Source organism: Manis javanica, chromosome 2 (genome assembly GCF_040802235.1).
Source record: "Manis javanica isolate MJ-LG chromosome 2, MJ_LKY, whole genome shotgun sequence".
Taxonomy (NCBI): Eukaryota; Metazoa; Chordata; class Mammalia; order Pholidota; family Manidae; genus Manis; species Manis javanica.
In genome coordinates, this window is record NC_133157.1 from 4,252,578 (window position 1) to 4,273,733 (window position 21,156).

The window sequence follows — 21,156 nt, forward strand, 5'->3', positions numbered from 1 at the left end:
CTCTGGTTTGGGAGATGTTTCTCCCAACTCCCAGTGTGGCGACAGGCAAGCTGGGAGCAGAGGAGGGAGCCACACCCACCCCTCTGTCCTCTTACCGGGTGTGCAGGCTGCTAGTGGGGCTGCCAGGAAGGTGCCAGGGTGCTTGGACAAGCAGGGGCTGGTGCACACAAGCTGTGAGGAAGGAGTTGAAAACCGGTGGCAACCCCAAGGGAAAACACCCTCCACAGAGGGAAGCTGTCTCCCCTTCCTGCAGCCCCCTCCCACCCCAGACTCCTCACCCAGAGGGAGACATTTTTCTTTCCTACCCAGAAGGTGGTCCAGGCCTCCAGAAGGGTGAGGCAGATGCCGTCTTCTCAGACACGTGCTGATCACAAAATACTTCATCCAGTTACAGAAATACCTGCTCCACAGCCTGGGCCCTCCCCCTCCCGCCAGTGGATCCTGGAGTGGCCTTTGGAGCACGCAGCCCCACCTAGGTCCCCACCACGCGCACGCATGCCAGGGACGTTCCCGGGCAGACGGACGTCCTCGCATGTGGGCAAGGTGACTGCAAGAGCCTGTAAGCAAAGGCACTGCAGATTCTGAACGATAGCCCAGAGTGAGAGAAATAAGGAAACAGAGAGGCATTCCCTCCAACTCTCTTTCCTGGCCGCACACGCTCACACATGCAATATTACACGCAGCAATTGCCTCTTTACACTGTCGTCGGTGAGGCCGCCATGGCGTGCCCTCTTCCCCACCGTCAGAACACTGACTTCTAAGAGCCTTTCTGCCTGGGCCCTCGGCCCTATTCCGGGTCCTCCGAACCACCCACATTTTGGGCACCCTCAGCCGTGGAGGGACACAACGTCTCTCTCTCTCTCCCTCACTCTTAATCAGCCTTTGCTGACCAAAGGAGGGCCTCGGGCATAGGGCTCCCCAACACTGAGCTACCGTCGCTCTTGAGTTCAACTCTTGATCTTGGGAACCAGTTCCGATTTCTCACTTAACGGCCCTTGGCCTGGCGGGTGGAGACGGCTCGCAGCTGACACCGCCACATCACTCGATTGGCTTGGCCCCCACCTGTGACCTGTAGGATGTCCCCGCCAGACCCACACTGCCCCCCACCCAGGAGGGCTCCTCCAGCCCTGCAGGGTCCTCATGAGCACTTGTCCTCAACGGGGGTCCTCCTTGGCTCTTCTGCCTTCTGGACCCACCCTCACTCCTTTCCCACCATCAGTGAAATAAGTGCAGGTGTGTGCAGGGCTGGGAACAATCAGCTCACTGGTCACCCCACCAAGCCCTTTGCTCTTAGGTCACTTTTGAGTCAGGAGGACACAGCTGCTGGCAGCCCACTCAGTGGAGGACTCACAGAAGTTTGTTTGTTTGTTTTAATCTGGAAAAACAAAATCTCTGGATCCAATTTCTTCTCATCTTGACCCTACTAATTCCTGAATCCAAATTTGCCTGCAAGGTCCAATCGTACGGTGTGCCTAGACTCACCCCTTCCTGCAGCCCTGCTAGCTTCCCATCAGGGGCCCTCTGCAGCACGCTGCCCGCCCGCCAGCTTTCACTGCTTTGGAAATCACTGTGGGGCCTGAGCCAAGCATCTGTGGGGTAGCTGCTGAGCAAGTGGCAATGGTCCCCCCACTGAGCACAGTCTTCAGACCCTGCGGGAGGGTCTTTGGCCATATTTGCAGCTATCCTGGCATTTATAAGCAGGGTCCCCAAACCTGACAGCCTGGGTTCAGAGTCCCCGAGCTGCCACCTGCTTCCTTGGGTACCTCTCTGACCCTCGATTTCCCATCTGTATAATAGTGACAATAACAGTAACCACCTCTCAGGGTCACTGTGAGGATTTAATAATGAAATCACGGTTTGGGGGAGTCCTCATGTGATTAAGCTGCCTGAAGCAGGTTGACCCCTGACCCCAGAAGGCCTCCTTTCCCCTAGAGGACCCCTTTGGGCCTCCAACAACTGGATGCACCCAGTCTACGTCAAGGGAAAATGCCACCTCTGGCTTTGATCTCATAAGACAGACAAATGAGGGTGATGCCAGAAGCCAAAGGCAGTAAAATTCCAGGTCAAACAGGGCGATGTCCCCCTGCCCTCTTAGCCACATCAGCGCATTCTCAAGTGCAGCTAAATCACCATGCGCTGTGAAACTGCAAGCACGACCCTTGTCTCTTCCAAACCGGCCCCTGCCCACCTTGATTACCTGTGCTCACTGTCGGCCATTACAATGCAGCCATGGCCCTGCACGGCAGAGTCCAGGAGAGACTGCTGGGCTCTCTAAAGGAATCACTACTGGCTGATAACAGACCACGTGCCAGGCCCTGGGACACGCGCTCGTATTTGCCGCCACCTTACAGATGCGGAAACAACACTCAGAGATGGGAAGCAACTTGCTCCAAGTCCACACCAGTAATCAAACCCGGATCTGCCAGACCCCATAGCCAGTGCCCTTGACCCCACACCACACAGGCTCAGAGTTTCTTGCCCCAGTTCCGTCCCCTGAGAGCTTTGGAGCCCTGGCTGAGCCCCGAGTCCCTCTCTCCAGGACTCGATCTTCATTCAATGAGGGGGTGGGCTGGCGCTGCTCCGAGGGTCCTTCCAGTGCTAATGTTTTCAGATGAACTGCCAGCCTCCCAGGTTCTCTCTGAGGCCGGAGTCTCAGTTCGCCCAGTACAGGTGCTCCCCAGAACGATCAGCAGAACGACAAGCCCCTAAGGAGAGGAGAGACACAGACTTGTTAGAAGCCTGACATTAACACGCCACGTGCACGGCACAGGTGAGACCCGGGCAGGAGCGCTGTGGCCGCGGGGAACTGCAGAGGCGCCGAGGGGTAAACACGCCCCAGAGCTCCAGACACGCCTCTGCAGCACACAGGGAGCGCTGCTTTTGTAACTAAATGGCCCAACACACACCAAGCAGCTACTATGTGCCTGGGGGTCTGGGGACCCCAAGGGCGACGGGAACTCCTTAGCCAGATATGACAGAACCATTTTCAGAATGAACCATTTGGCATAAGGCTGCTGTCTAACTGGTTTGCTCGAGGATCTCTGCTCCTGTTTGCTGAAATATTGAAAGGCTTCTGCATTTAAAAGTTGGTAGAGAGTCCCTGCCATGGGGATCCCCCCATCACCCTGCTTCCTGGGCCACTGGGACCTTTCCTCAGACCCCTCTAGGCCCCCAACAACCCCACAGCTCCCCAGGCCAGTGCCTGGCACAGCAACACGGCGCTGCCCGCCACAGACTGCACTTCCCTGGTGCCTCTGATGGTCAGCGCTTGTTGCTAGCAGGGCGGTGAGTCTTCTAATCATGCCTGTTGATCCCACACCTCCACCTACACCCAGCCGGGAGGTGGGGACGTGCTGTTCCCCAGCACCCCACAGAGGCCCCTGGGGGTGGTTCCAGGAAGACCTGCTCCCAGGCGCTCTTCAGGGCCCAGCGCATGGGACTGGCCACTGTGGGGTCTCCCCATGGCAGGGCGGGACAGGGACTGCTGGTCCCACGGGCGCCTTGGAGTGCAGCCCCTCTCACAGAATCCAGGCAGCTCCTCAGCGCCCACAATTTCCTGTCACCACAAATGCCTCCCCCAGCCCCCATGGCCATGCTCACCCCCACCCTGCACTTCCTAATGGGAGAGAATGGGGCTTCTGCTCATATCAACTACCCAGGGGCCTGTGTTGAAAGGGATCCCAGCTGATCAGGGCACCCGGCTTTGACGGACTAGTCATGGCTGTCTGGTGATAGACTTGTGCTGACTGGAAGGGGAGAGAGGCAGGGTAGGCCTCACTTGTTCTCTGTCCTAGAGGGGCGTGAATCTGTCCCTCCATAGAGAGCCCCAGACTGTGCCAGATGGGTGCTTGGGAAATGCTTCAAATTGAGGGTGATGTTAAATGTGAACCAAGCAACCTGCATTTATTGAGCACCTATATGTGCAATTACCTAGATCATAAAATAAGTAAGTAGTAGTGATGTTTTTGGGAATGTGAGGGTCAGTTTATTTACTCATCCATCCATTCTTTCATTCTACAGGTATTTATTGAATGTCAACTGTATGCTGAGCTCTGTGTTGGGGGCTGGACATACAGACCAGCGTCTGCTCTAGGAAGCTTCTGGCCAGGTGTGGGGAGAGACAAGTTGAGTACAGGTGTGAGCTGCCATGGGCAGGCTGGTCCCTGGCAGAGCTGTCCTCCCAGGACCAGCCAGGTTATTAATGTCCTGCTGAGTCAGGGGGCTCTTGAGTTTCAGCATCACAAGATGTCAGATATTCTTGACTTCTGAATGACTGCCCTCTCTCTCCCTCCACCTCCCCACCTGCCCTCCCTCGTGAAGCCCCTACGTCCTCGGGCTGTCCAGAAGGCCGCAGGTACTGATGAAAAGAGGTCTGACTTTGGAAGAAAGAGGGGTAGTGGGGATAAGACCTTGGGAGTGAGCCGATTCAAATCCCCATTCTGCCATTCATTAGTTCCCCCCAATGAGAGATGCACGTCTGGGTCCCCTCATTTACAAAAAGGAGGTAAGGATGGTGACTATGCAGCATTATACAGGTTGTTAATGCCAAGGGCTGACCCCAGTAGGTGTTGAAAAGTGATGGCTGTTGGTCCAAGTACCCACTGAGGCTGTTCCATGTGCCTTGTCTGGGGCAAGGATAGAGAATAAGATGGTATAGTTTCACCCTTGTAAACCTCAGAGGGGTCAGGAGACAGATATGGGGCCTCTGATGGGGGACCCCAGGGCCCTGCAGCTTCCACCTTGTCCTGTGCCCATGCCCATTCAGAGCCCTCCCACACTGTACTGTGATTCCAGGGTTACTGGTGCCTTGTCCCCACACCCCCACGGGACTATAAACTCCACATGGGAAGGCTTGTCTTGTCTGGGTCAGCACAGACTTCCCAGAGCCTTGCCCATAGTAGGCACTCAAGAAACGTTTGCCTGAGTGAATGGACAACCAACGGGTAAGGGGTGGGGGCAGGTGATGCTGTCCATCATCAATGTTCCCTATGTACACAGGCAGTGCTGAGGCATTAGTGGGTTAATAGGATGAGTATAGTTGCTAATTGGAATGTTAAATTGAGTTGCCTTCTAGTTCCTGCTCCTGCGGTCACTGGTCACTCGTTTCCCCCGCCCTCCCTGTCTCCTAACGAGAATTGTCTCAACTGTCAGCCAGGCCCACGTATGCACGGAGACTCTGATGCTCACAACTCTGAAAACTCTTCTCGGCATTCTGGTAAGAAGTACTGAGGTCTCTGTGGGCCCTACTCAGCATCACTATCCATCAAGACAGCCCCTTGAGCTCCCCACCCTGTCTGGGGTTCCCACCGCTGGTCCAGGGGCCGCAAGGACTCCCGTCATGAAGAAGACAAGACATCCCAGCATACCTGCTGATTTCACCTGCCCGGGAGGAGGCAGCGGGAGGAAGGAAAGCAGCACCAGGGGACCAGGGGCCCGGGTGCCCGTTGGCAGCAGGTACTGGCGTCACTGGGAAGCACAGAGTCACTGGACACAGTGGCCCAGATGGTCATGGGAGCACCGAGAAAAATAAGCTCAGTGAGCTTATGTTTTAGTTGGGGAGGTGAGAAAGAACTTACCAGGTCAAGGAGGCCTCCCATAGGAAAATGGGCCGTACGTGCAAAGACCTTCGGAAGACATCTTCATCCGCGGATGTCCCGGGTTCAGTCATCCCCAGGCTTTTACTCCGTACCTGGCCACTCCCAGCTTTTCACTGCCTAGAAAATAAAGTCAAAAGGGACACTTCAGTGCCAGCTCAGCTCACCCCCATCACCCCTTCATGGTGCCGGCCCCACTGCCCGCTGTGCTCCAGTCAAGGGGACCAGGCTGGTTCCCAAATAGGCCTGGGATATCCCTGCCCAGATCAATCTCCACTTGGGAACAAAATTGTAGGCATTTATATAGATTTGAGTGAATTCAAGCCTTGAGCCCAAGCCCTCTGTCTCCGTAATTCTCCAGGAAATCCTACCTGGCTTCGGAGGCTGGCACCAGTGCCCTCTCCTCTGAGAAGCTGTCCCTAGCCTTCTTCCTGGAAGGACTCACTCTGGCCCCTGACCCTGAGGCCCCTGGGCCACTCTCATGGTGAGATGGTGCAGTGTGGTGATGGAGCTCATGACCCTGAAGACGACCAGCTTGGGACCCCAGCCCCACCCTGGGTGGATGAATGGCTTTGGGACCCCAGCCCCACCCTGGGTGGATGTATGACTTTGGGACCCCAGCCCCACCGTGGGTGGATGAATGGCTTTGGGACCCCAGCCCCAACCTGGACATGTTTACTAACCCCCACCTCCTCTTCTGCAAAATGTGAGTAAGAGTGGCCCCCCACAGGACTGTTCTGAAGCTTAGAAGAGCTGTTGTGCACAAGCACACTTTGAAACCATGTGTACACACTGTGGGTGCTCAGCAGACACCAGCTCTGAGGATTGTGGCCACTCACATACGGCTCGCGTCCTATACTAGGCTGTGGAGCACTTGAAGGCAGGGACCACTCAGGACTCATTTTAGTCTTTAATTCCCTTCCCTACCTCCCCTTCACACCCCGACCCCCTTTGGGAAGGAAGGAAAGAGGGAGTGATACTAAAAGGGAAGTGATACCATTTCCAACTCCCATTGCCGAGCAACTGGTTTGTGCCAGGCTCTATGCTTTCTAACCACCACCTTTATACCCACTGCTCTGGGCTGCAACCATTTGTTCCCCCTTGTTTACAAATGAGAAAACCGAGGCTCAGAGTAGTTAAGTCACTGGCCTGAGGCCACCCAGCCAGGGGCACGTGGACCCAGGACTGCTGCCTCTGAAGCCAGGGCTCGAGGCCATGGCGCCCAGCGTGCTTGGAGAGGAACACTCCCATGTGTGAACACCGAGCCAAGCGCCGCTGGGGACCCCATTCCATCCTTCTCGGCAGGGGCCTTCTAAGCCATATTTTCACAGGCGCTAAGGGTGGCAGAGCAGCAATTTGGGGATGGCCGTCCCTTTGAAAAAGAGGCATTGACGTTTGGCGGTAGGGCCAGGCCTGCTCCACTCTGCTCAGACGTTATTTTCACACATGGTGGGGAAAATAACTCTTTCATCCTCCTCTGTCCCAGAAAGGGTGGCTTGTAAACATATGGAGAGTGGGGAAGATAAGTGCTCAGCGCCTTGACTCGAACTGTCATCCGCGTGCCAGTTTTCCATGCAGAATGACATGAAAGTCCGGGTGGTGCAGCGCACAGAGGGAAATGGGATTTGGATAAAGGGAAAAACAACCCAGAGATCCCTGCTCCCTGGGTGGAAGGCTGCATCCTATGGCAACAGCATTCACACTTCGCTGAAATAAGAGCTCCTACCAGCTGGACCCGTTATTAAAGTGGGGCCCCAGGATTAGCATATTCCATGTGAGTGACAAAGTAGCGCTGGCTGCCCGAGCTGGCTGAACCGGCGGCTTCCGGAGGCACAGGCGCCCCTGAGGCAGAGAAGTGAGCAGCCCAGTTGGCCAGGCCCCAGAGCCTCTCTGGCCACCCCACGCAGCGTTCTCGGCCACCACTGGGCTGGGACGCATAAGGACAGTGGGGGCCCTTCAGTCCTGGAAGTGGTCTAGCTTGGTGGTTAAGGACAGGGGGACAAGAAGAACTGAGTTTGAATTCAGTTTGGCTAACACCTGGCTGGCTCTTTGACCTGGAACAAGTCAAGTCTCCTTTTTGTGACTCAATTTTCACATCTCTGGAATGGGTGTAACCACACATTCCCCCTGAGGGCTGTGTACTGACCCATGAAGAAATCTATGCAAAGCACTTAGCGCCTAGTGGGCCATCAATCCATGCCCACCTTCTAGTGATTCTTCTAGAGAACCACAGGTAACTTTTCAGGTATGTACCTGAAAGTGAGGAATTCTTGTGGTTGGGGAAAGTGAGGGATTCTTGCAACATTTGACACTTTGTGAAAAACTTTTTATACTAGGCAACTGCTAAATATGGCCATAAAGCTGTGTGTGTGTGTGTGTGTGTGTGTGTGTGTGTGTGTGACAGAATGTGTATGTAGGCTTCACAATGCAGCTGAGGAAGACCAAGCTTTGAAGCCAGGCTGAGGGGGTTTGAGTCTTGCTTCTCCATTTACCGGGTGGTCTTGGGCAAGTCCCAAGCTGCAAATAATTAATTAATGGTGAAGGGGCAAGATGTCTATAATTTATGCTCAAAAGATTTGACAGAACAATGACAACAGTAATACAGATTACATACGTACATACAAGGAGAGAAAAAGAATGCACACATGGAGAAAAGTTACAGTTGGTGAGTCTAGATGAAGGGTACATAGCAATTAATTTTACTGTTCTTGCTGAGGTTTGAACTTTTTTCAAATAAAAGCAAAAACAGTTACATTTAATTTGAAAGGAACTGGTGCTTGCTACATATAGGAAGCTCATTCAATAGCAGAGTTATTACTATATATGCACACAATATTAGAATTTTACCTTAATAACTATTATTTGCTTTCACAGATACATTGCGAACCCTCCTTCCAATGGGGATTGGAGCTCAGCTCCAGCACAGGCAGGTGTGAGTCAGGCAGCGCCTGCCCTCAGCTGCTCAGGGTGGAGGCCATACCTGGGGACAGTGGTCAGGGGACAGCGGGCCTCATCTCCCATGGCCAGCTCCTGGCAGAGCGCCAGCACACAGGAGACGTCATCCAGAGAGCTTCAGGATGGATACCCCAAACGAATCAGCAGATACACAAGCTGAATAGAGAGGTCCAAGTGGCCCAGCCCGAGGAATGGGGGCTTCAGGGGGCTGTGCTACCACACCCGTCCTTTGCAGCCATTAACTATTAGAGAAGTGGCTGCTCAGGACAGCTTAATGGCAGTCGAGGCCCCAGGTGGAGCAGCCGCAGGGCTCTGGACTGGCTACTATTTAGGACAATGTCTGATCAGCCACATGCGGACCCTGGGGCAGCAGGGTGGGTGGGCAGGGGAGGGAAGTGGGTGTTGGGGGTCACATCCGTCACTGCTGCTCATTGATGCCGGTTCCCGTTGAGCCCCATCAACACCTGAGTCGCCAGGCCCTAGCAATCAGGTTAGGAGCGCATAATTAGGTAATTCAATTGCTTTCCAGGGAGAACTGCTGTTAATTAAAGAGGACTGAAGACAGAACTAGCAAGCTGGGGAAGACCGGCCTGCCATCCAGGGAGACTGCAGCCATCTGACAGGGCGAGTGTGCAGAGCTGTGCCTGTAGGTGCAGCCACGGGCAGCGTGGTGGCTGTGTGGGAAAGGGCATGCCCAGATCACCAGCTTACTCCCTTGGAAGAGCTGGGAGTGGGTCACCTGAGAGCCAGTCAGAAGGCGATCCCGTTAGCCTTGGTTTCAAGTAAATTTGGATTTAAACAAACACCATATCCTATAGTCCACCAGCTTCTTGCTGTGTGATGTCACAAAGTTACTTACCCTCTCTGAGCCTCAGTTTCCTGCCTCAAACACATGTATTATGAAATGTAAGCTCAGAAACCCACCCCCAAGACAAATACAGATGTCTAAGTGATCTCTGCCCCTTCTCCCCATCATTTTCAAAGACAATGGAGAGTTGCTTATAATGAATTAAGGAATAATTAAGCTAATAAAATGGTGCCATAGTCATTCAGGTGACGTTTATGGAGAGTCTGCTGTGTGCAGGCTCTGTGCTGGGCACCAGGGACACAGGGACAGGGTCACCACCTCCGGAGTTCTCAGCGGGGAGACCTCCGAGAGGTGGCAGATGGAGGGTCAAAGTGCCACAAGGGCAAGAAGCAGGCACACAGTCTGAGGGAGGGATGTCAGCTCCACCAGGATGGACAAAGCAATGACTGAGACCGAGTTCTCTTGATTCTTGCAGTTCCTGGTCTTTTGCAGGATGTCCCCCCAACTCTGCCTCAAACAACATAGCTGCTGGACCAGGCCCTGGGGCTGGAGCCCTGGCGTCAGGCTTAGTCGCTTTAATTGGAGCCAGAGCGTCCCCACTGGGGCTGCGGGGGGCGGGGGGGGGGTGGCCGGGCTCCCGGGGAGGCTGCCCCACGGCCTCCCACTGCACTCCCAGGAATGATTTCCTTTTGCTTCCCCTGATGAAGAGGCCCTTTCATTCTCTCCGTGTCATCTCTCTCTGCTGCCACCTTATTAGGGAAAGCTTAGCCCTCCCCCACGGGGTCAGATATTGTCCTCCTCTTCCCAGGAACCACCACGGTGCTTCAGCACAAAATAAAACATTTAAAAGGCACATATGCCCTGCTTCCTGGTTGTAGTGGGGTGGGGGGGGTAGGGCCTTCCAAGCTGCCCAGCACATGTGGTTGGGGGCTGGGAAAACAATGGAGACAGTCCCTGAACAGGTGAGTGGCAGAAAGAACAAGAGGGGACATTTTGGGGGGAGAATCCAAGCTCGGGAGAGCATGGGTTAGGGTTGAGACTGCGCTGTAGGAAGTGCAGAGATGAAAAGTAAGTGCCTGTATGTGAGGTATTTGTAAGGGTCATAAATATTAATAGCACCTTTCCCAATAGAATAATGAGCAGGACTCTAATTAATCATTTTTAATGGCAGCTTTGCTCCCATTTTCATACTGCATTTTTAATCAACAAGTCTCCTAAGAGTCCTTTTGCCCCTGGGAATACTAACTGGAGACAGATGCTTCCTCCCCCCAAAGGAACCCCACTCCAGGTTGCAATCTGGGGATTGCTTCCAGGTCAGAAAACCCACAAGACTGCCACGAAGACCCAGCAATTGCAGAGATGATGGTCACGCATTCATTCAACAAACATTTTAGAAGTACCTATTGTGCATTCAGTCCTTTGCTAGGCTCTGAGGACACAATGGTCATCAGAACAATCGTGGCTGTATCCCCATCAGGGAAGACAGATGCATGAGCAATGACCCCCATACGTAGAGGGCTTGCCTGGAGATGGCCAGGTTCACAATGGGAGCCCACCAGGAAGGGACCACCAGTCTGTCCAAGTGTAGCAGGGAGGCTTCCTGGAGGAAGTGGCATGAAGCTGAACGCTGAAGTATGCATAGGAGTCAACAGAGGCAGGATGGGACACCAGGGGCAGACAGGCATGTGCAAAGGCCCAGAGAGGTGATAAGTTTGAGTTGATGGGTTTGATCCAACTGCAGTGCAGATCAAGGGTATATGAACTGCACAGCAACGTTATTCACAACTGCTAAAAGTGGGAGCGGACCAAGGGTCCGTCAACAGACAATGGATAGATGTGTTAGATCTGTTCAGTGGAGTATTATCTTCTCATGAGAAGGAAATGCTACGTGCAGGAAACCAGACATGAAAGGCCATGCACTCTGAGATCCCATTTATATGAAATGTCCAAAATAGGTGAATCCAAAGAGACAAAGCAGATGGTGGGTGCCAGGGTTGGGGTGGGGGCTGGGGAGTGATTGCTAATGGTCCAGGGTTCTTACCTTGGGGCAGTGAAAATGTTCTGGAAGGACAGAGTTGTGGTTGCACAACATTATGAATGTGCTAAATGCCACTGAATTGTTCACTTTAAAATGACTAATTTGTGTTATGTGAATTTTGCCTAAAAAGCAAAAAAAAAAAAAAGAGAGAAAAAAAGACCATGTGAGGAGTCAGGCAAGAAGATACAAGCTGTGAGACTCTGTCCCCTTCAGGCAGCCCCAGCGAGGAGCCCATGGTCATCTGCCCCAGAATACCTAATCCTAAACCTCTAACCACCACCACCACCCTCCTTCTTAAGAGAAATGCCTCTTAACCCAGCACAGACACCAGACAAGGTCTCAGGTGTGCAAGGACTTGTCTAGAAACCGTTGTCATGACTAATCACTCCATTATTGAGGATCCAGTGGGTTCATGTGCAGAAAAGTGCTTAAAAGTGCCTGGCACAGAGCGAGGGTCAGACGGTTTTCACAGTAACAATAATACCAGCTAAAAAGGATAGAGTGCTTTCTGTGGCCCAGACTCAAGGGCCAGACTCTGCCTGGAGGACCCCACCGAACCTCCCACCAGCCCCATCCATCAGGCACTGTTAGAATTTCCAGTTCAAGGGCTCAGAAATGGTAAGTCATTTGCCTCAAATCACACAGCTAAGAAGTAGATGGCCCAGGCCTGGAATTCAGGTCTGCTGAGCTCCAAAGTCTTAACCATCATGTTCTGTTACTTTCTAAATTATACACTATTAAAAACAAAACAAAACCGACCTCTCCCCTCATCCCACTCTGCCCCTTGGCCATGTCCTTCTGACGCTGTCTCTCTGCTGCAAAGCCTGGAGAGGCCCCTCTTTTATCCCTATGGCAACATCGTCCAGAGGACACTGAGTGACAGGCCCCCGTCTCCAGGCTGCATGTTTCTGGCCCTGTCACACTGTCCCTTGTGCAGATGCCCAAGCTGCATTCCCTTCTGGGTCTCAGGGGATGCCCCGCCGCCCAGGACGCAGACCTGGGGCCAGCGCCAAGTGGGACATGGTCGCCTTTGCTAACCAGAATGCTGTGCCTTGTGTACTGATTGGCCCTCAGGAGTGTTACGCATCCCCAGTGAAAGCTGGTTCTCATCCCAGACAGGCCAGGAACCAGCAATGTCAGCTTCCACTGCGTACCAGGAGAGGGGCAGCAGCCCAGAAGCCACCTCTTCTGCAAAGAGGCCTCCCAGGGTGGCTAACGGAGGTGCTACAAACACAGTTGTTGCTAGTTGCCCTGCAAAGATAGGAGGCTGCCACAGAGGCTGGTGACGGGCCCGTTCACAGTGGCAGGACTCGCGCACCAGGGTGTGGAAACGCAGTCCTCCCACGGCAGGGGGAAGGTAACGGGACTAAATCAGAGCAGACACTGCCATCGTATAAATGAAAGATGTCGCTGCATGGGAAGGACTCAGTGAATTTCCCAGCGACTTCCCTGGACCCCTCTCAGAACCAGTGCTGTTTAGTGCTGTACCTTTTGCAGTTCATCCGAGGGCAGTTGGTGGGCTTCGGGCCTCACATTGATCCGAAACATAAAAGCTGAAAGAGGAGGGCAAGGTGACATGTTTATTGACTCGATTGTAAAGGAAGTCAGAGAACCCAAGGCAGGCCCCCAGCAGGACAGCACCAACTAGCCACAGGCTTGAATTCCCTGGCAACAGCCCGGCCCGGAAACCACCATTACCCGGACACAAGGAGTCCAGGAATGAGGTGGCAGAACTCTCACAAATGACATTTTTGAGGGGCTTTTTGGCAACAACAAGAGAGGAAGGTTCCAGGGCCACGGCAAGGCCACCCGCACAGGAGGGCCCAGGAGGGGAGCGGGGAGGACAGCGTGAAGCTCGGCTGGGCTGGGACGGGGCCCCAGGGACTTGATGCCGGCATGGCAGCCGCCCAGGAGCCAGGGGCCCAGGGCAGGGCGCTCGGCAACCGGCCGTCCTTCGTGACAGGCAGAGGCTCAGCGACAGCCCTGTGGCCTGTTTGTCTCCTCCGTCCCTCTCCCCTTTGAGGGCTGTCGCTCACCCAGGGCTGAGAAGACGGCCAGCAGCCGCGGTGGCCCAGAGTGATGGGGGCTGGAGGAGGGCAGGCGGCAGCGAGCGCCGAGGAACCGCATTAAGGAGCCAGGCTGATCAATACTTACAGCAGCCAGGGAGGTTTAAAAGCCTCTCCACAAAACCCACTCCCCCATCAGTGGGGGCCGGACACACGGCAGGAGACCTGCCTGGACCCTTCTCTGGAAGGAGTGCCGTCTCCACAGGAGGGGAGCCTGGGGGATGGGAACGGGGTGAGTCACGGCCTGCAGGGTGGGCTGAGGGGCTCAGCTGCCCTGGGGGGGCGTTGGGGCACCAGCCGGTCCATGGGAACCCTCCTCGGATCTATGCATCCCAGCACTGGAGGGGACCTGAAAGATGTCCTTCGGGTCTTTCGCACCCGTTTTATAGATGGGGACGCTAAAACCCTTGAGAGAAAGGGATTTGCCTGAGGTCGCGTGGCTAGAGGGCTCCAGGCCTCTGTCTCCTGGCACAAGCAACTCTGCTTCCAGGCCAGTTAGCGTGACCACCCCTCTCGCTCTTCTTTGTTATCATTAATGATGCCAACAGCCTTAAAACCCGCTACTGATGGATCAAACTTACCATTAACTGGGTGCCTGCCCTTGGCTGGGCAGTGCGCTCCTTGTTTATGCGACTGATGTGAATGCAATGAGCCCTGGCCCTTCCCAGCACTGAGAAGCTGGTCCCATTATCGTCCCATTTCGGAGAGGAGGAAATAGGGAAGCTGAGGTCTCACGGCCAGCCCATGGTCATGCTGCCTTGGAGCTGATCCCCATCCCCCGGCGCCCTTCATGCTCGGCGTGGTGCTGTCCTTGGGAGGCCCTCTCGGATCCTCTTACGGCCTCAGGGTTTGTGGGGTCTGCTAACTCAGCCACCTGCCCATTTAGCAGCCTCTCCTGGGGTTGACGTCTGGGCTGGGCGGGACCAGTTGGCTGAGGGTATGGGTGACTCACCCCAAATGGACTCCTGGAGTCCCAGAGAGGGAGGCACTGTCCCCAGCACCAGCTGCTCTTCCTGGCCAGGACCCTGTCAGGGTCAGCACGCTAGGAAAGGGAAACATGTAAGGTCTGCGCAGCAACTGACACACAGGACGACCTTCTCCAGGCCTTGCTGTCCTCGGATGAGGCTACCTCCAGAGCTCTTCCCGGGTGTCAGTCTAGGGCTCAGCCGCAGTCACCGGCGTTACTGTCTGAGGACTGACGGTTATGGAGGGCTTATCGTGGGCCAAGCCCTGGATGAAAAACACTCCTTAGCTCCCTGAGACGTGAAGTTCCATTATTATTATTCCCATTTTACAGGGGATCAGACTGGGCTCAGTGGAGTTGAAGAAAGAGCTCAGGGTTTCACACCAGCAAGTGGCAGGACCCAGATCTGGGTAACTCTGAGGATGTGGTGACTGGAACAGCCACTCAAGGAAGTTGCTGCTGTCAGTGGCACCAGGAAGGCATAGAAGGGGGTGCGCTGGTGGTTCCGCAAAAACGTTCAGCTTTTTTTCCTCAAAAAAGTTCAGAAATTACCATACTACCCAGCAGTTCAACTGGTAGGTACGGACCCAGAGGAACAGCAAATGGAAACAAGTCCATGTTCACAGCAGCACAATTCATGATAGTCAAAAAGATGGAAACATCAACAGACAAATGGACAAATGCGGTATATCTTTTCAGTGGAACATTATCCAGCCATAAAAAGAAATGAAGTACTTGAAAACACACGCTAAGTGAGAAAACCAGTCCCAAAATGACAAATATTGTGTAGTTCCACTTATATGAGATATCTGGAGGAGACAGATTCATAGACGCAGAACACAGGTTGGTGGCTGCCAGGGCCTGGGGGTCGGCAAGGGAGAGTGACTGTGGACTGGGCAGCAAGCTCCCCCTGGGAGTGACGGAAATGTCTTGGGACCAGAGAGGGTGGTGGCTGCACGATGCTGCAGGAGCAGGGTGGGTTTGTTACTGCTGAGCTCTGCCTGTAAGGGCGAGGGGGTGGGAGAGTAAAGAGTTAGAAGTGTAAGTGAGAGCGTCGAGGTCACAAGTCCTTGGGGTGGGCATGTCACCTCTGTTCTGCCCTGACACCTCCTGGCCGTGACTCAGAGAGAGCCACAGGATGTTCGGATTTGCACCAGGGTGAGCAGAGGGCCTGCACCCACGGCCTAGAGATTGTTCACACAGTCTCGGAGGATTTCAATGAGCTGTCAACAAAATGGGGAGCAGGGAATGAGTGGCCACTGCAGGCCTTGGTGACACCAGCCCGCCTGCCATCATGGTGCACCACACGCTGCCCAACGGAACTCTACGAGAGCTCTGGCTGAGCCCCAGTCCGGTCCCTCTCAACCCTGTCTCTGAATAATTTCCCCAAAATCAAAGTGTCATGCTGGTCAAAGTTTTACAACCTGCTCTCTGGGAGGAAAAATGAATCTCTGATTTGCAGTGTTGGCCAATGTCTATGGTGTCCCTACTCCCAACTCCCACCTTGGCTGATTTCACACGGCCAGTGTGCTGTTGCTGAGTGTGGGGCTAGAACAGGTGCTGGGCGGCCATCCTTACCCAGCGTTTCCACCACATGGATTCAATAGACAGGTAATAGCAAAATGCGATAAAGTAACTAGGAAGGGATGAGTTTTGAATATTTCTTACCTCTGTTTTTAATATTATGTATATAATTATTATAAGGTTATATCATCTAATTTTTAATAATGGCTGTGTTTAATAATTGCTAGGAACTGACTCCATGAAGATACTTCCCCCAGAGCAGACTTGATTGATGAGGGTGACAAAAGCTGAACTGTGGACACTGTGGAGTCCCTCAGGCGGGGAGGAGAGAGGTGCAGAGTGGAAATAGGGGGCCCCCATGTTCTCAGATAAAATTCTCCTCGGCACAAGCCCAACTCCAATTAGTAGTAGCAACAGAGTACTTGGAACCGAAATGCCTGCCATCTCACCTCTGGGTTTCCTGCCAGATTTCCACCTGAGCTGCCGCCTGCATGTGTGAGCCACCCTCTGCAATGCTGCGTAACAAGCCGTTCCATGGCCGGGTGGCTTACACAGCATTAAACGTTATCGTCATCTCACAGATGGGCCAGAATGGGCCTAGGATCCCTCTCATGGTTGCAGTTAGAGAGTGGCTGGGGCTGGAATCTTCCAGAGGCTTCCTCAGTCCTATATGTGTCTCCGATAGCTGGGCCTGGAGCAATGGGTGCTTACCTCTCTGTGTGCAGGAATCAGTGTTCACGGCCAGCGGGGCCTGAGCAGCCCCAGGCATAGCCCTTCCCAAGACCACCTGAGAGCTGACGACAGGACAAACCCCCACACCTTCCCCACCAGGGACGTCCTGATGCCAAACCCAAGAGCTTTGCTGGTGGTGTAGCGGCTGGTCACCCCTCCTGGAAAGCTCACCCCTGCCAACTTGGGGCCACCCCTCACCCCTTCTCACTGCTTCCTGGCTCTGTTTCCCACCCTGCTTCCACCCCCAGCCTGACCCCCTCAGGGCTCCCCACCTCCTGGCTGGCCGCACGCAGCCAACAGCTGCCCCCAGCTCCATCCCATCCCTGGCCTCTTCTCCCCACTTCTGTTCTCAGTCCCGTGACTCTCCATCACGGGCGTCCACCTGCTGAGGCTCTGAGACAGTCGCCTCTGGCCCCGCACCCTCACACTGAGGAGGGGGCCCTGCTCCTGTGTGTTCCTCATCTTTCTGACCCATTTCTTTTGCACCGACTTCATTTCCCTCCCGTTTCCTTTACCTCCCACCAGTGCTCCAGGCATGCCTCCTAAGGGCCCATTCACTCCGGAGCAAGTCCCCCGGCCTCCACCGCGTCCCATGATGGTCCCTGTCATGGACAGAGAGGGGGCTTTGGGGTCAGGCGGACTGAGTTCAAGTGTCACGCCAGCCTTTCACTAACTGAAACATCAAAGTGCTGTCAACCCTTCTGAAACCCAAGTCCCCATCTGGGCGGTGGGAATTATACTAGCTACCTGGTGCACTTGGGTGGGAACTAGGTGAGGCAGCTTGTAAATTCCTGCCTGTGGTTGACAGAAAAATGTCAGATAAGATGTCCATGGCTTGATTCCCAGAACCTGTGAATATGTTACTTTACATGACAAAAGGGACTTTGCAGGTGTGATTAAATTAAGGGTTTTGAGATGGGAAGGTTACGTGGGTGGACCCAGTGTGATCACAAAGGTCCATGTAAGAGGGAGGCGGGAGGGGCAGAGTCGGAAGGGATATGACAAGAAGCAGGGACGGAAGCCTGCAGATGCCGGAAAAGGCCGGGAATGGGCTCTCCCTGGAGCCTCCGGAAAGAACCAGCCCTGCCGACAGACACCCTGAGTTTAGTTTTTAGTTTTTGGAGACTGATATTGGACTTCTCGCCTCCAGAACTGTAAAATAACAAACTAACATGGCTTTAAGCCACCAGGTGTGGGGTAATTTGTTGCAGCAGCCACGGGAAGCTAATACACTGGCCCAGAATAAGTACTTAGTAGGAGCCAGTTTCCATCTCTCCTTCCAGAACGATCTACCTGGTTCTGTTTCTGCTCACTGCCCACACCTCCCACCCCTACACTGGCTTCAGAATAAAAAGAAAATTCCACAGGCTGAGGCCCTCACCCAGCTGTTTCATGGGACAAGGCTTTATCAAGCACATGACCCTGCAGTCCCCAGCACCGCCCCCATCTCCCCACCTCTACGTGCTCTGATTCTCCCCAGGGTCAAAGCCATGTCCTGAGGAGACGCTCTCTGTGACCCCCAGCACCCCAAAGCTGGGCCCCAAGAGGGGCTCTGTCTGTACCTTTCTTATGACTCACCACAGTTAGAGCTCTTGTTTCCAGCCCCGCCCCGCCTACCAGAATGCTAGTGCTTCCAAGGCGGGGCACTGGTGGTTCAGGTTCGGAGCCCTCAGGGCTCCTGACTCAGAGCGAGTGCTTGGTAAATGCCTGTGGAACTGGCCCGAAAGGACAGAGGTGGCAGGAGGTCTACGGGGCAGCGTCCGCCCTCATGGCCACCATCCTGCCCAGTTATGCGTCTTCCTGGGAAGAAACAGCCAGGAAGTTGGAGAAAGGCCACTGCCATCCTCCAGCAGTATGAATTCTTTATAATGCAGAACTGACACATGTCAGCGGACTACTGACCTGAAGGGAAGAGATGGAATCCATTTGTCAAGGAACAGGAGATCTGCCAAGTGCAGGATGGAAAGTTCTAGAAGGCCTAGGGTGCTCCGGACATATTTCTGTGTTGAAATTAGCCAAATGCCTGGGCGAACAGGAAAAAGGGGGAGTCAGCTGTCCAGGGGGCCGGCTCTGGTTGCTCCGAGTGGCCCAGCCCCGATCAGGAACCTGTTGCAGAAAGTGACTGGCAGCCTGGGACAGTGCGGTAGGTGTGGCTCTGCTGAACTGACATGTGGCTGCTAGGAAGGGAGAGCTGTCTGGTGTTTTAAATCTCCCTGGGAACTTCACCTGGAGCTCAGCTGCAGGGGTGTCGAGAAGCACAGACACTTCAAGATGCTACAGATGATTGCCAAGGGGCATATCAAGGCAGACAATGCTGGCAGGATACAAAAGCTGAGGGTCAATTTGGGAACTGGGGTCAGGGATGTACAAGAAAGAGATTTCAAAGCTGAAACTAGCTTGGGGGCTGGGTGTGTAGAGGGCACACGGTATCAAGGACTGGGGTGAGAACACACTTCAGCCGAGGATGACAGAAGATACCAGAAGCCTGAGGCCCCTGCCAGGAGTTCAGGACACCAGGCCAAATCTTCCAACTCACTGGGTCTGTTTTTGAGGAGCACAAGGGGCCGGGGCCAGTGAGACTGGAGGGGGGTCCATGCTTTAGGTCGGAGCAGCACAGCCTGCTTTTCAATTGCTTTTTAATCCTGGAGCCATAACAGCCTTGCCCACCACGAAAGCCAGTTCTCAGAGCATTCCTGGTGGGGGCAACGTATCCTCTCACTGTGCCAGGTCCTAGGGCCAGGGGACTGATTGCGCTTGTTGTCTGTCTCCAAATGAATATTCCTGAGGGGGTTTTGTCTGCATTAATTACTGGCACGTTCCAGCGCGTGGAATAGCGCTTAGCACATAGTGAGTGTGCAGTGAACAGTGCAGCTGCAGGAAAATGAATGAATGAACGAACGAATGAATGACTTTTTTTTGGAAGCAACTGCAGATACTGTGCTGTGTCCTAACCCATCACAGCAACCCAGCTGAGGAAATCGAGGCTCAGAGGCTAAGAAACACTTCTGAGGTCACGTGCTCATGAGTGGTTTGGTCAGGATTAAAACCCAGTCCACCTGTGTCTGAACCCCCTGCCCTCTCCAGTAAAGCCGGGCGACGCTACTTGAGCCCATCTTGATCGCCAAAGGCGGACCAGGTAGGGGAAGGTGGGAGTAGGTTGGCGCACCCTGGAAAGGGGGTGAGGTGCAGCCACAGAGCAGGGGCACATTCTCCACCTGCGCTGTTGGGGCCTGGACAGAATGGGGCGCTATTGCCAGGCAAGCAGGGGAGGGAAGTGCCCTACGTCTGGGAGCTGAGTCTTCTGCTCAGGGTCTCTCTATGGTGCATCTGCAGCTTGACCTTCCCCCCAGCCTCCAGCCAGGCTGGCACACCCTGCCTGAGGGTGCCTGGCTGCTATCACAAAATGCCACAGACTGGATGTCTTAAACAACAGGAATTTGGTTTCTCATAATTCTGGAAACTGGAATTCCAAGGTGAACATCTGGGCAGGGCTAGATTCTCTGGAGGCCTCTCTCCTTAGTGTATAGACGCTTATCTTCCCCTTCCTGGGTGTGTCTCTGTCCTAATCTCTTGTCTTTATAAAGATACCAATCATATCGGGTAGGGCCCACCCTAATGACCTCGTGTTAATTCGATCAACTCTTTAAAGGCCCTATATCTTCCAATACAGTCACACTCCTGAGGTGCTGGGGGTTAGGACTTCAAAATATAAATTTGTGGAGCCCATATCGGACTCAAAGGGCTCCTGCAGTTCCTTGAAACCACTCGCAGGCTCTGAAGGCCAGAAGTGAGGATGGCGTCAGGAGGGCTGTCCCTCCCCGGGCCTAGGGAAACATTGCACTTTGCACTATCCTGGTGCCCAGAATGTGCCTTCTCAAGCAGCACCTGGTTCTTTCTGGAAGGACCGGCCGCCACATGCCGGCCCACTCGGCCTCCACCCCCACCCACCTCTCTCTCTGTCTCTCTCTGTCCCTCATCCCACTCCAGCCGCAACAGTGGGGTCACTTCCTGCAAAAGGGTCAGCAGAGCTGAGTCACGCCAAGGTCACAGGTGGGGTGAGCACATGCTTTTGTTAGTGCCCCCCTATCACACATGGGATATGGTCCAGCCAGCCCCTCTGAAACATGGGCATTTGTGGGTAAAACTGAGAATGATTCCCTGCAAGCCCATCATCCCTACTCTAAATAGAGACATGATCAGCTCAGGTGCACTGGTGCGCTTGGGACTCAGAACCAGGCAAGCGGGCTGGTCCCCAGATCTCTGCAGGAGCAGCAGGCTGAAGAGACTGGGGTGAGACCTTGGGCTGCCCTCCTCTCGATGTCGTGTGGAGGATGGCGTAGTGCCTTGGTAGGCTGTCTAAAAGGCCTTCAGGCTCCAGGCCAAGGGAGGGGGCTGTGAGTGGCCATGTGCATTTAGCTGCATCTCTGCTGCACGCAGGACTTTGACAGGGCCAGAGCACCACGGGGGTCATCTCT

At 54.2% G+C, this 21,156-nt stretch overlaps 1 long non-coding RNA gene across 1 annotated transcript; it reads right to left on the reverse strand.

Annotated features, from left to right (window-relative positions):
• Positions 1-1,300: 1,300 nt before the first annotated feature.
• Positions 1,301-18,791, reverse strand: LOC140844941 (uncharacterized). The gene is made up of 5 exons (XR_012123530.1): positions 18,584-18,791; positions 14,043-15,426; positions 12,884-12,948; positions 5,577-5,714; positions 1,301-2,705 (listed from the first exon to the last, which is right to left on the reverse strand). It is a non-coding gene; the product is annotated as an uncharacterized lncRNA (long non-coding RNA).
• Positions 18,792-21,156: the final 2,365 nt, after the last annotated feature.